Consider the following 14,270-nt stretch of genomic DNA (forward strand, 5'->3'; position numbering starts at 1 on the left):
GTATGAATAATTGTACTTAGAAATAATAATTACTTAGAAAAGGGATGAAATAAAGAATTTTACATCAAAAGAAGCACAACTAAAAGCTTTCTTCAAGAATTTAATACACAAATGAGATCATGATTTTATTTTGGTTCAAAATGAGAATATAAAGAAAGCATGATTATGTCTAGGAAATATGATTTGAACATTTAAACACAGCAACTGACTGGATATATGAATGTGTTATCATGTCTTGCACATCGGGTCACTTTGTAAGTGGAGAATACACACAAGGTGTGCATTACACACACAAGGACCAAGGAGATGTGCCTGCCTGTGTCAATGTGACCCGCATGCCAGCCTCCACCCTCCACAGATCAGAGAAGGCCCAGGAAATGTGATTCTAACTACTCTTACAACAACCTCTGAGGAATCCTACAGGCACAGGGTTATGTAGGTCCTGCTTGTCATTTGGCCTTGCTGCCCAAGAGCCACCACTGGAAAGAACAAGTCTCTCATCAGCTAAAGTCAGTGCCCAGTTAACTCATCAGTGCACTAGCTTGTCAGGTCACTCAACTAAAACACTGGGCTGTGCTGCCTCTCATGGAACCCTGCAGAACTGGCCCAGCCTGGGTATCACAGCCTCCCAGAGAGCCAAGGACATCTGTGGTGTTGAAAGCTGCTTCTTCAGTTTTTCTGTGTCTCAGGGATCCTTATTGGTCAACAGTACTTAGTTAAGCTTAAGTACTGAAGAGGTAACATTTCCACCCTTTGACATTGGTTTGTATGCATCTTCTAAACCTATTCAGTCCTCCTAACACCTCCCTTAGTATCCCTCAGTGGGATCAGAATTGGGAACTCTCAGAGTTGACTTTGGATTTGGGGAGGCTCTTCTTGCTATCTTTCTGTTCTTCTGTTAAACATCTAATTCTTACACCATTTTGCATGGTAATCCATTTTCCCTGGAGCCATCAACATATCTTCCAGGAGTTTTTATTATAACGTCATTGGTCTCCCCAAGATCGCCTTTATTTTTTGACAAAAAAGTTAGACACAGAGTGTCCTATGTTGTTTTCCAAACTAGATCAATTTCCTCAGCCACAGATGCAGAGAGCTCCGTGTTCAGGCTTGACTGCCACATTCCCTCACCTCTGGACCCACAAAGAGACTTTTCCACCACTGAACAGGAGCTGCAGATGGAGACAAAGATCCACTTTTTAAATAAACTTTTATTAGTGTAGGTTTGTGATATATCATAAGCTTATTCAACATGGGGTATTGGCGCACACACATATGGCATGTTGATCCTTTCTACTTTCCTTTCCCCTTGTCTCCTTCCTGCCCTCTCCCACCATATCCAGTTCAGCTGACTACTTGCAATATTATATTTTGATTATCAAAGTTGTTAATGATAGAAATAGAGTCTCATAGCTAGTCATAGGGTAACAGATGGAAATTGTATTTTGTAGCCTCTCTTTCAGCTTAGTGGACTCTTTTAAATATATTTTATGTGAGTTGTGTCTAGAAATTCTGCATGCCTTTGCCAGTTTTTACTCCTGAAAAGAAATATGTAAGATGTTCTATTTCATTATCCTGTCTCCCATCCCATTCTCAGTGGAAGGTATGATGAGTTTGGCCTGGTAGTGTAGCTGGTGAAGGAAGACTTACTGTGAAGATAGCACAGCCATCTGGCAGCCCTAGAGCTCTTACATTTCAATTTTTCATGGTAAAAAAATGAATTTTCTGTCCAACACATACTATGCATTCATCTTTTAAAGAACATTTAGAACGAGAAACTAGAGAAATTTATAATTAAATGTAGGCATATTAAGGCGATACTCTTAAGTGAAATAAATAGGACACATGTGTAAATACCGAATAATTTCTCTAGTGTAACAAACTGAAAGTGTAAATAAGGATTAAAATGATTAAAATGAATAATTGATAATTTGAAATAGGAAAAGGTCCAAAGGTGTAGGGGTGGTGGGAGGGGAAGGGGAAGGGAAAGAAGGGAAAGGAAAAATTATGAGAAAAGAAAAAAAAAATGGAAACACAATCCATGTAAATAAGGAAGGGTGGAGGAGGTGAAGGGCACACAGGTAATGGGGAAAAAAATAAGAACCAACATATATCATGTACAAGTACAAGCACCCAATGATAAATGTAAACATATTGTATTCCTAAAATGTACCAATAAAAGAATTTTAAATTTTTTTTAAAAAAAGAACATTTCATATGATAATTATAATGTTCTGATGTTAGCAAGGCTCATAGTTTTTAATGGTCACTTAAAAGGATGCAGGTCTCATAATTTATGGAAGCAGCAGGGCCACAGAATTTTGGATGTCTCCCCAAATTCCTTGAGTCCCAGGCAGAATAGTTTAGTTCAATTAGAAGTTTACTTGAGAGACAAGCTTATCCCCAGGGTAGAAAACATTTAGTACTTAAAGAACCTCATAAGCTCTGATGAAAGAACATATTTGAGCTGATTGTTTGCCTCTGCTTCAAATAAATTACCTCACCTTGAAATAAACCGTTCTTCTTCCTCTCTCATCTGTTATGCAGCCAATAAAGGTAAATATTATATTTAACCTTGATCCAAACACCTAAGCATGAGCTCCTTCCATCTCATGCAAATGTAATTCTATAAGTATCTGTAACTTTAGCTGGGAAATAACCCATAATTACACAAAAGTTTTTAAAAATAAATTTATTATATGAAGTTTCAAATCACTGAACCAGAGGACTTTGTATTTTCCTAGCTTTAATTATGGCAAGATCAAATAAGATCAAAATGAAAAGAACATTTTGTCTCATGAGCTCATTTATTAAATATTACCATATTGGCACTAGTAGCATTTTAATTCTTACTATTAAATGACTACTATGTGTAAGTGTATACTTAAGCATTGTTTATGTAATAACTCTAGGAGTGTAATCTCCATACAACTTTGTGTAATTAATAAGCAAGACATTGAATGGACATTATTGAAATGGGCCTCTGATACCAAAGGGGTGCCTTAGTTGTTTTGCTTACTTACTGTTCCCACTTCAGCATCCAGGTTGAGTTAACAGGAAATGAATAAAATATTATTATAGTATGGAGGTATATATAGTGAAAAAGAGCATAGTTTTGTCTTAACTCAAACTCATTTCTTAGTAATGTCTTAATTGCATACTAATTTCTGATCATCAGAGAAACCCAGTTACAGAGCATTTTTTGGCAGGATGTGCCATCAATTTTTATCTTTTTCTTTTGGCTGGTGTACATATATATATATATATATATATATATATATGTATATATATATGTAGTATGTTACTGTATTTATATTCTGCCATATGATATTTGCATATATGTATTCATTGTGTAATTCTAAATTCAGAGTAAATTTAATTCCTTAAATATTTGTTTTTCTTTATGATGAAAACTTTCAAAATTTTTCTTTTACTTTACTTTTTACAAATAACCGTGTACTAGCATGTTCTCTATTGTCATTTCAAGTATCAGCAGAGCACAGCTACTCACTCTAACTGGGGCTTTGTATCCATTAATCAACCTCACAGCTTCACCTCCAGCATTCTTCTCTCTCTCAGGAGGCATCAAGTTATGGTAGCTTTAGAATCTCAAGCATCACATTTCGTCAAAGGAAGTACATAATTATGAAAGTTTGCTTAAATATTTTAAGCACTCTTTGAGATGTGCCTTAATGTTTTGTCTGGAATTTTGTAGATAATGAAAGGAATTTATGTACATCTTTGATCTCACTTTCAGAAAATCTTTAGGGTGCCCTGTGGTGCATGCATTGTTATTTCTCCATTTGTGACTGTGTGTGTGTGTGTGTGTGTGTGTGTGTGTGATTTTTGTATAATAGTGGAGACTGAATCCAGGGTTTTTATGCAGCCCTATATTTATTTTTTTATTTTCAAATAGGTTCTCCCTATGTTGCTGGGTTTTACTTGAGACCCTACTCCTCAGCCTCCTAGAGTTCTGGGATCACAGATGTGCCCCAATACCCCCAACATGTCCATCTGTACTTTTTCAACTTTCATTGTGATCATGGTCCAGACACAGCATGAGTCTCACCTTAGGGTTATTGTGAGTCTCTTCTGAGTGGTGATTTAGTCTCCTTTGCTTTTCAAATAACACATAACAGGGATGTGATCCAGTGCATAACAGAAACAATGAGATGAACTGCTACTGCTGCAAGAGTGAATGAAATCACAGTAGTTGGTAAATACCCTGAATCTATCCACACATCCTGAGCACACACAGAGTCACACAGGAAATTCTACTCAATCCTTATCTGGTGGTGAGATTTGTAGATTGCTGAGGACCTGGTGTGCACCTGGGGAGAAGTCTAGTAACGAAACCAATTCCACTCATTTATAATTTAGGGTTAAGTTAGGGAATCCAATTTTGTGAAATACTGAATTGCATACAAAATGTACAGAATACCAAGAGAAATGTACAGCATAATTCTGGGGATAAGGGAAGAACACATTAAGATGAAAAATCACAGTCTAATACACTCAAATACATAAAAACACACATATACACACATTAAGAAAAAGATTGAATGGAACAAACGATGTGAAGAAAAAACAACATTCAGTGAAGATCAGAGTGATACAGGCCAATCATGCAGATGAATGTTGGTCATTGCTCCTTCCATACCATAAACGCACAATTCAAATCTGCACACTTTAATTAGTTACTTCCTTATTCATAGATGTCAGATGTACCTTTTAAATGCTGAGCTTTACCCAAAAGGAAACAAGATTGAGTTCTTCTCCATGAAAAAGCTTGATAAATCTTACAACTGCTAATTTCATAGATCTTATATTAAAGGGCAAATAAAATTATAAAACTCAGTAATATTCCATGTTTTATGGTTAGTATATTATGATTTCTTAATAATAAATAAGCATGTCATAGAGAAAGAAAAAGCTGAATAAAATTATGAAGAGACTACAAGAAGAAATAAAATAAAAATTAACTATACTAAACTCTAAGAAATATTCTGTATTTCATAATAATATTTACTTAAACAATACAATTAATTTTAAATTGAAAATGGTAGAAAGGGACTTTGACAAGTGAGGACAACATGGTAAATTAATGAAATTAATCATTGCTACACTTCAGAGTTTGCTACCTTTCAGAGTTTGAGCTTTGGGAAATTCAAATAGGGGTAACATTTAAAATAATGTACCTCATCAACAAATATAATTTCTCGTGGAAGGGAAAAAAGAATAAAGACCTTACATGTGTATTCCTTAATAATAAAAAGTAAAGAACTACAAGTTTAGAGCTCCTATATTTATAATTTTTGTTCATTTTGGGAATGGGAATATCACTTTGTGTGCCATCTTTGTATTAAAAATGATTAAATAAAGTTAAAGGTGATGAAATTACTTGTGCTTCTAATTATTTCCACAGATGACACATGAAGAGATTAATGCAGGATGCAATGTTTCCACGGTGAGGCACTTTGTCCTGCTGGGGTTTTCTGACCTTCCAAACCTCTGGGGGTTTCTATCTGGAGTGTTCGCCATCATTTACTTGATTATCTTAATTGGAAACAGCCTCATCATCATAATAACAAGATTGGACCCGGCACTGCAGAGACCCATGTATTTTTTCCGGGCAAGCTTTTCTTCTTTGGAAATGTTATGTTTCAGTCACTCTTCCTAGGATGCTCTTCAACCTTTGGACACAGAAGAGAAACATTTCTGTCCTGGACTGTGCCATGCAACTGTGTTTCTTCCTATGCTGGGAACCACTGAGTGCTTCCTGCTGGCCGTGATATGCTACAACTGCTATGTGGCCATCTTTCACCCTCTGCTCATGAACCCAGAGAAGTGTGCTCAGCTGGCAGCCGGCACCTGGCTGGGTGCAATCCCAGTCCAGATAGGGCAAACATGCCACATATTCTCTCTGCATTTCTGTAAGTCCAACCAAATCCCCCACTTCTGTAACATACCGCCCATTCTCAAGCTGGCCTGCAGGGACTCTTCTGCTCATGAGGTGTCTATCTATGTAGTAGTCATGTTGGTTGCTGCTGTTCCTTTCATGCTGATCCTTGCCTCTTATAGCAAAATTGTTTCCACCATTCTGAAGTTGCCAAAAGCCCAAGGATGGACCAAGGCCTTCTCCACATGCTCTTCCCACCTGCTGGTCGTGGTGCTGTTTTTTGGATCTGCTAGCATTACTGACTTCAGACCAAAGTCCAACCATTCTGCAGGAACTAACAAACTGCTATCTCTCTTCTACACTAACCTGACTCCCATGTTCAGACCCATGATATACAGCCTCAGGAACAAGGATGTCATTGTGGCACTGAGAAAAATATTTCTTAAAACACAGTGCCATGGTTCTCCTTGAAGTTTTGGTCATATAGCTCTCAGAGAAATATTTCAATGCTCTACAGTTTCCCTTTGAGCACTTAATGTGTTTTTATTACATTTATATATTGGCTTGCAATTTGCTGTGCCTGGATGCAGAGTAGAACCATTCACCTATCTTCAGTGATCCATGCCTAAATACAGTAAATTAAATCTTTACCCTGTAAATATCTAAATTCAAAATGCTGTCTTGTGGGTTAAATTTAATGGATTTTATTTTCTTAAATGTCCATACAGTACTTGTATTTTGTGACATTTTCTTTTAATCTATGCAGCATAAAATAGTAGTTACCAATAGTGGTTAAACAATTAATGCTTATTGTGTAAAAGATTCAGTAAATGGGTAGACAGCCATATGAACCCTAGATAAATCTAGAGATTTTTTGGAATCAGCATTACAATTTATTTATTTAACTAACTCTGTAGTACTATGTAATTATTTTCTATTGATACCAGAGGAAAAGGTCATATCACTTAGCCCTCTGTCTAATAATTTCCTGGGAGGACATGAGATATAAGGCAACACTCCTGCTTGATTAACATGGTTTTATTTTGTACATATAATCTCCTTCTTTCTATTATGGCTCCCATTAATTTCTTTTTCATTATCTAATCTCTCTTAACCACAACACAAATATGTAGACATTTTTATACCTACACATAATTGCCCATATGATATTTTTGGAAATTATTTCCAGGATTACTTGAATTTCTCATAGATTCATTGCATTCATTTACCTAAATATTTTTAATTGTAACTGCAGCTAAAGTATATAAAATTATTTAACATTTAAACAAATAGGAATGAGGAAAATGCACATGATTCAATAGAATCCTAAATGTCCCACCTTCAGATACAAGGGTCTCAAAAACATGAGCCACTTTAAGACATTTTTCTTGTTGTATTTCAATCTGTGGCTTTAAATCTGACTGTAAACACACATACAAGACATTTGATAAGGGCCATCTTAGCTTTTCTTCTGAACTTAGTTGTATTTCTCATTTACTTACCCATTTGCAATTTTTACTGTCTAACATGTGATATTACATTTTATTCATGTTTTCTTCATGAAAATTTTTTCACACAGTGTTTTATGTGCATGAAGAATTTTGCATCTGGTAGTGGAGAAAGATCATGTTAGTGAGCACTGTGATGATAAAGAGAGCCACTATTGTGGGTCACTGCTTACATTCATGATTATTTTCTGAAATTTATGAAGTAGGATTCACAGTGTGGTCAATACAGGGCTGCTGAACAAATTCAGAAAACTGAATTTTAATCTTCTTTTTGAAGAAAATGTTGAGTATTTAAATATCATTTAACTTTTTCCCTTTCAACATTTATAATTAGTAAGATAGTGCTAATATACTTTTTCTTACTAACTTATAGGATCGTTTTTGGATAAAGACCCATATCTAGGATAGATAAAAACTTGGAAAAGCATTATATTTCTCTTAATTGATATAAGCATAGAGCTTTATTCTGAGGAAGGTGATAATCTTTAATATCAATTAAGTTGGAAAGTAAAACTACTTGATTGCATGTTCTCATTCTTTACATTTCAATAATGCAATAAGTTTAGTCCTCCTATAAGAAATCCATACTTTAAGATATTCTTTGAAATAAAGAGATAATATATGTAAAAATTATCATTAAACATGAACACAGTAGAGTTTGAGTGATGAGAGATTTATAAAGTGATGCCAAGTGATATGATGTCATATGCCTCCTCAGGGAATAATAATTTGTCAGCTAAGGATATAATGTAATGGGAATGTAAACTAGTACAACCACTACAAAAATCAGTGTAGAGGTTCTTCAAAAACTAAAAGTAGAGGGGCAGGGGATTTAGCTCAGTGCTTTTGCCACCTGCTGCGCAAGCACAAGGACCCAAGTTTGATCCCCAGTACAAAAAACAAAAAAACAACTAAAAGTAGAAATTCCATTTGACCGAGGTATTCCCCCTCTAGATATCTTTCCATCTTATCACAGGGATACTTGCATACCCATGTTTTGTTTTGTTTTTTCTTCATTAAGTTTATTGGTACATTTTAGGTATACAATACAATTACAACCATCATTTAGAACTTGAACCTTTACATGATCTATCTTGGTTCTTATTTTTTCCCCATTCCCCTGCCCTCCCTTCACCCCTTCACCCTTCCCTATTTACAAAGACTTTGTTTCCATTTTTTCTTTCCCCTTCTTTTCTTTCCTTGATCCCTCCCAGTTCCCCTACTCCTTTAGACCTTTTCTTCCTGTTTCACAGTGAAAATACTGAATAGTTTCTCTGTTGTGAAAAACTAAAAGAATAAATAAGGATCAAAATGCATACCCATGTTTATAGCAACACAATTTATAATAGCTAGATCTTGGGATTAGCCTATATGTCCATCAACAGAAGAATAGATAAAGAAAATGTAGTGTTTATAACCAGTGGGGTACTACTCTGCCATTAAAAAGATAAAATTGAGCCATTTGTAGGCAAATGGATCCAACTTGAGAATATAAGTGAAAACAGTTGAGCACACAACCTTAAATATCACATGGTTTCTCTTATATGAATTATTAAAAATATACCATAAATGGCATAGGAAAGACTTCATGAACAAAACCTCAGCATCATGTGAACTAGCAGAAAGAATCAACAACTGGAATCTCATCTTATTAAAAAGCTTCTGCACTGCAAAAGAAACCACCAACAGAGCTAACAGACAACCTACAATATGGGAAAAAAATTTTGGCAACTATACCTCAGACAAAGGACTACTATCTAGAATATATAAAGAATTGAAAAAAAATCAGACCCCCTCAAATTCAAGGACCCAATTCAAAAATGGGCATCTGAAATGAACAGACATTTCTCTGACAAGGAAGTAAAATGAGCAAATAAATATATGAAAAAATGTTCAACATCACTGGTCATTCAAGAGATGCAGATGACAACAACACTGAGATTCCACCTCACCCCACAAAGAATGGCTGCTACCAAGAAATCAACAAATAACAAATGCCAGCAGGGTTGTGGGGAGAAAGGAACCCTTCTCCATTGCTGGTGGGAGTGCAGACTGGTGCAACCACTGTGGAAGTCTGTATGGAGATACCTCAAAGAACTAGGACTAGAGGTCCCATTTGACCCAGCTATTCCCCTGCTGGGTATCTTCCCCAAAGAATTAAAAGAATCATACTACAGTAATATATGTGCACCCATGTTCATAGTGGCACAGTTTTGAGGCCATGCTCTTAAGTGAAATAAATAGGATGCATACATGTAAATACCAATAGTTTCACTAGTGTGGGAAACTGATAGTGTAAAAAAGAGTTAAAATGAATAATTGATAATTTGAAATAGGAAAAAAGGTCCAAAGATGAAGGAGTGGAGGGGAAGGGGAAAGGAAAAGAGGGAAAGGAAAAACTATGAGAAAAGAAAAAATAATGGAAATAAAATCTATGTAATTAGGGAAGTGTGGAGGGGGGTGAAGGGTGCACAGGTAATGGGGAAAAAAATAAGAACCAAAATATATCATGTACAGGTACAAACACCCAATGATAAATGTAAATGAATTGTATACCTAAAGTGTACCAATAAAATGTACCAATAAAATTAATTTTTTAAAAAATACCACAATTGAAAATAGATACATAGGAAGTAGGGAGAATTTTAAATAATTCTGCAAATTATCTATTTTTTTGTTTGTAAAGTATTTTAAGATATATGATAAACTGTTTTACTTATACTACTGGCTTGTTTTTGTACATTGAAAAGAAAGTTTTGTCCTTTTGTTTGTTTGTTTCAATTTTGTCTGTTTTTGTCCATGTCTGTGTCTACATCTATGTCTATGATTTTTACTCAGAATAACGTTTTGGCCATTCTTTTAAGGTCATGATACTCAGAATATTAACTATTGTTATTCTCTAGTTACTTTGTTATGAGATTTCAGTTGTTTTCTTCATAAAAGCAAGAAGAATGCTTTTCATACTTTCTTTATCGGTACCCACGTGTACCACATTACAGTTGACAGCAGGACACCATGGGTGTGAGTCTCCTCCCCACTCAGGTGCTGGGATTTATAACCTGAGTCCTCAGACCCGGCAGCCATCACTCCGTATAACCTCTGAATACTCAGCACTGTGTGGCCAAGGGGCGCTGCAGATCTCATGAGAGCGTTAATCTTTGCCACAAGGAGATTATGCAGGTTGGCCCAAGCTTCTCATATGAGCCCTAAAAAGAGAAGGAAAAAGACTTAAGTGCTGGCCCTAGGGAGGTAAACAAGCAAGAAAACAGAAGGAGGAAATGTGGAGTAGACCAATACCAAGTTCCACAGTCCTGTGACTGAGGAGCCTGAGGGTCTCAAGTCTGAGAACAGCCCGGGCTCCATAGTAAGGCCCTGTCCAGAAGAGAAGAAAAAGAAGTGTGGACATGACACACAGCACTCAGCATGCTGCACTGGTTAACTTAATGTGTGGACCTGACCAGAGGCATCCAGATGTTTGCATAGTCATCACTGCGGTGGTTCTTATGAAGGTGTTTTCCAGTCAAATGTAGATTTCCATGACTACACCGAGTACAGCATATTCCCCTAGCTCCTGTAGCAAAGCACTATCCTGTCAGCTGAGGTAGGCACAGAGGAATCTGCTCCTCACCCTAAACAGGAGAGAACTCTCCACCTGGCCGCATGCAAAACACAGCCCTGGCTTGGATTCCATCTGGGTGTGAACTCAGGCAGGGCATTCTGCTGGGCCTCAGGCCAGGGGAGCTGTAAACAGATCTATGCAAACAGCGGTTTGACACCTTTGTGACCATATTGGAACTAAACCATTTGCTCCCCTGGATCTCAGACTACCAATGCACCCATAAGATGTCAGATTTATTAGGCTCGAGAATCAGGTAGATAATTTATTATTATAACACTGTCTATGAAATAAATATTAGTACATAAAATTTTCACTGTATAATCTGCCTATATTTCTATCTACACACACATATATTAGAAATTTGAAAGCATCTATTCATATTAGCACTAATAGTATTTCTATTATTACTGCTGGAGTATTTACAAAAATAACTTCAATGGTATTAACTTTGTTCATTATTCTGTAGGTCTCCTTTGGAAATGGCATGTTTAAAATCTTTGAATTATTAACAGTGGCATGACATGCGTGTTAAATGTTTATGTTCTATAAATAAAATTATTCACGTGAGCCACTTGAAAACAGCTCCTTCCTTTGTCAGTAACTTCTGTCATTGCTGGAAGGGCTTTATGATTCTGTGACTCAGCTTTGTGAATCTGGGAGCAAAAACCACACATAGAGGGGAAAGCATATGTGTCCTTCAGCAATGCGTCTCAAATGTCGCTCATCATGTAGAATACTTGCTTAATGGCCTTGTCATGTTACTCTGAACCTAAATAAAAAATGAGCCCAAAGCAAAATGTGGAGCTAATATTAATCTGTCTTATGCAAAGCTAATGTATAATAATACTTTGGAGTGAGGATCTCGGTTTACAATGGGGTTCCTCCACCTGTTGGATTCACACTCTATGCATCAGTTCTCTGCAGTTTAAATAACAATGGCCTTGGGAGGTTTATCATCTTTGTGAAAAGTATCTGTGTTATACATAAAGTTTTAGAATATTTTATATAACAAACATTATTTATTATATATAATAACCATTATAACCTTAGAATGAGAGAAAGTCTTGGGAGAATTAAAACTGATTTGTGAAACTAATTGCTGGAACTTTCTCTTATGTGTCATTTTCTCCTAAGAGAGAACAAAGAGGCGGATGGATAGATGGATGGATGAATGGATAGATTTGCTGACAGATAAATAGATACATCAATATACATAGGTAGACAATTTTCTAAATTTAATAATCACAGAAACACTGTGGGCTGTCTGTTGTCATGGTTATAGCATACATAGGTCAAGATAATAAATATTAAATTTCACAAATTCACAAATCCCACTCACACCAAAATAAGATGGAAACCAAAGTGTTGCTAAAGCTGTAGCACTGCTTTATGTTTCTAAATAAATTGTTCATTTCAAAAACACACATAAGAATGAGAAATTCTTGGGGAGGGACCTAGCTCAGTGGCACCAAGCCTGTCTGGCAAGCGCAAAGTCCTGAGTTAGATCCCTCAGTAAGGAGAAAAAAAATCACAATGCCTCACAGTGGTACTACATCCTGTTGACATTCTTCTACATGATAAGGTCAGGGAATGCCTTGAAGAAGTAAGTGCTCAGCCTCCTGGTCACCCAGAAGCTTTCTTGTGCTGGTATCATAGAAGGATTTTACTGATGAAATGAAATAAACAAAGCCCTTGGAATTGGTGCTGTCATGGCATTTATTACAAACATGAGGGAGTGAGCCAGAAACTTTTAAAAATTCCTTTGTGGTCCCTGAGGTAATACAAATATCATAACTGGATGCTTTGCTTGTTTATTACTCATATATTTACATGTCCATCCTCCAAAGTCAAGATAAAATTATTTTTTTGAAGTAAATATAAAATTCTTTTAATTTCCAAAAATAGTTTGATTTTCTAAAAGCAGTGATTGAAATAATACACAGAATGAACACCATAAGTTTTTCTAAAATACAAATAATTGGCAGCTAATTATTTTTATGTGATCATAATACATAAACCATGAAGTGACAACATACTAATTTGTTTTGATTAGAAGTTAACTCATAATGGAGATTTTTTACAATATCATATAGTCAGGTAATTTAGATTGAGTGCTTATTTCAGATCAGGAATTGAGACAGAATCCAAAGATATAGGAACAATTGGTTTATTAGCTTAGTAAGCTTGTTTGAGCATCTTAAGAAATACCCCACATTTCTTTCTGTGAAGATAGACTCACACCTGATACTTGCTGACCCTTGTGCTGCTATGAACGTTAGCACCCTAGACATAGCAGACTGTAGTTATTCCTCATTTTCCCCAAAATGCTTATCAATTTCTTATCAGAGGACAAATAATGTTCCTATTGTGGGCATGCCCTCCAGATTCTAAGAAGCTTTTCTCCCCATTTGCAGGGACAGAATGCTTTGTCTTCATTGTCATGGCTTGAGGTCTTTGTGTCACCATCTGTAGCCCTTTCCTGAACATAGTTGTGGTCTGAAGGCGTTTGCATGTGGCTTAATGTTTAGTTTTACCATGGATGTAACCCAAGTTCCTCTTCTTCTCCCTGACAAACTGTGACTGTTCTGTTCATCATTCTTGTGACCAGTTCCCAATATTTCCCCAGCACTGCTAAATTTTTCTCACCTTTCTATGCCATTATCATTTCAGTGCTGAATCCACTGGCTTGCCATTTGAGAAACAAAGGCATTGTATTAGTCAGCTCTTCTGTTGCTAGTACAAAATACTTGACATCCTCAATGTGAGGAAGGAGAGGTTAAATTTTGCTCCTGATTTCAGCCCGTGGTTGGCTGGTACCATTCTTTGTGTCCAAACCTCTGTCAAGAATATGTTGCCTGTTTCAATGTAGCATAACTTCGATCTACAGTGCATGGTGGTTTCATTCATTTGCCGAGAGTTTATAAAATGATTGTTGATGAGATTTTCAAAGCATAAATCTTTAATTGTAAAACATTTTGTTTCTGCCTCCCTAAACAGAGAGAAAACTATATGACAGATGCTGAAAGTTTTGAAAAGCTGAGAGTTTGTCATCTTTCTAAAAGTGAAGATATACATCAGGTATAAAATTAATACTTTATAATTTTTTCATTTCTAAGAGTATTAGTAGAAATAAGTGTTCCTGAAAACCATATCTGGACACATTATTAATGCAATGTGTCACTTTTTAAATTTCCTGTTTAAAAGTAAATGTTACCATGTATATTTAAGGTATGCCACATGATCC

At 35.9% G+C, this 14,270-nt stretch overlaps 2 pseudogenes across 1 annotated transcript in view; one reads left to right on the plus strand and one right to left on the minus strand.

The window, feature by feature from the left end:
* The window catches only part of LOC106008074 (olfactory receptor 10AG1-like), a 144,617-nt pseudogene that overhangs the window by 90,698 nt on the left and 39,649 nt on the right, over positions 1-14,270 (minus strand). The gene's annotated exons all lie outside the window — the stretch shown is intronic.
* On the plus strand, positions 5,426-6,372 carry LOC101703246 (olfactory receptor 10AG1-like; annotated as a pseudogene).

This window comes from Heterocephalus glaber, unplaced genomic scaffold, assembly GCF_053883595.1.
Source record: "Heterocephalus glaber isolate CG9 unplaced genomic scaffold, H.glaber_assembly_v1.0 deba00000896, whole genome shotgun sequence".
In the NCBI taxonomy this organism is placed as follows: Eukaryota; Metazoa; Chordata; class Mammalia; order Rodentia; family Bathyergidae; genus Heterocephalus; species Heterocephalus glaber.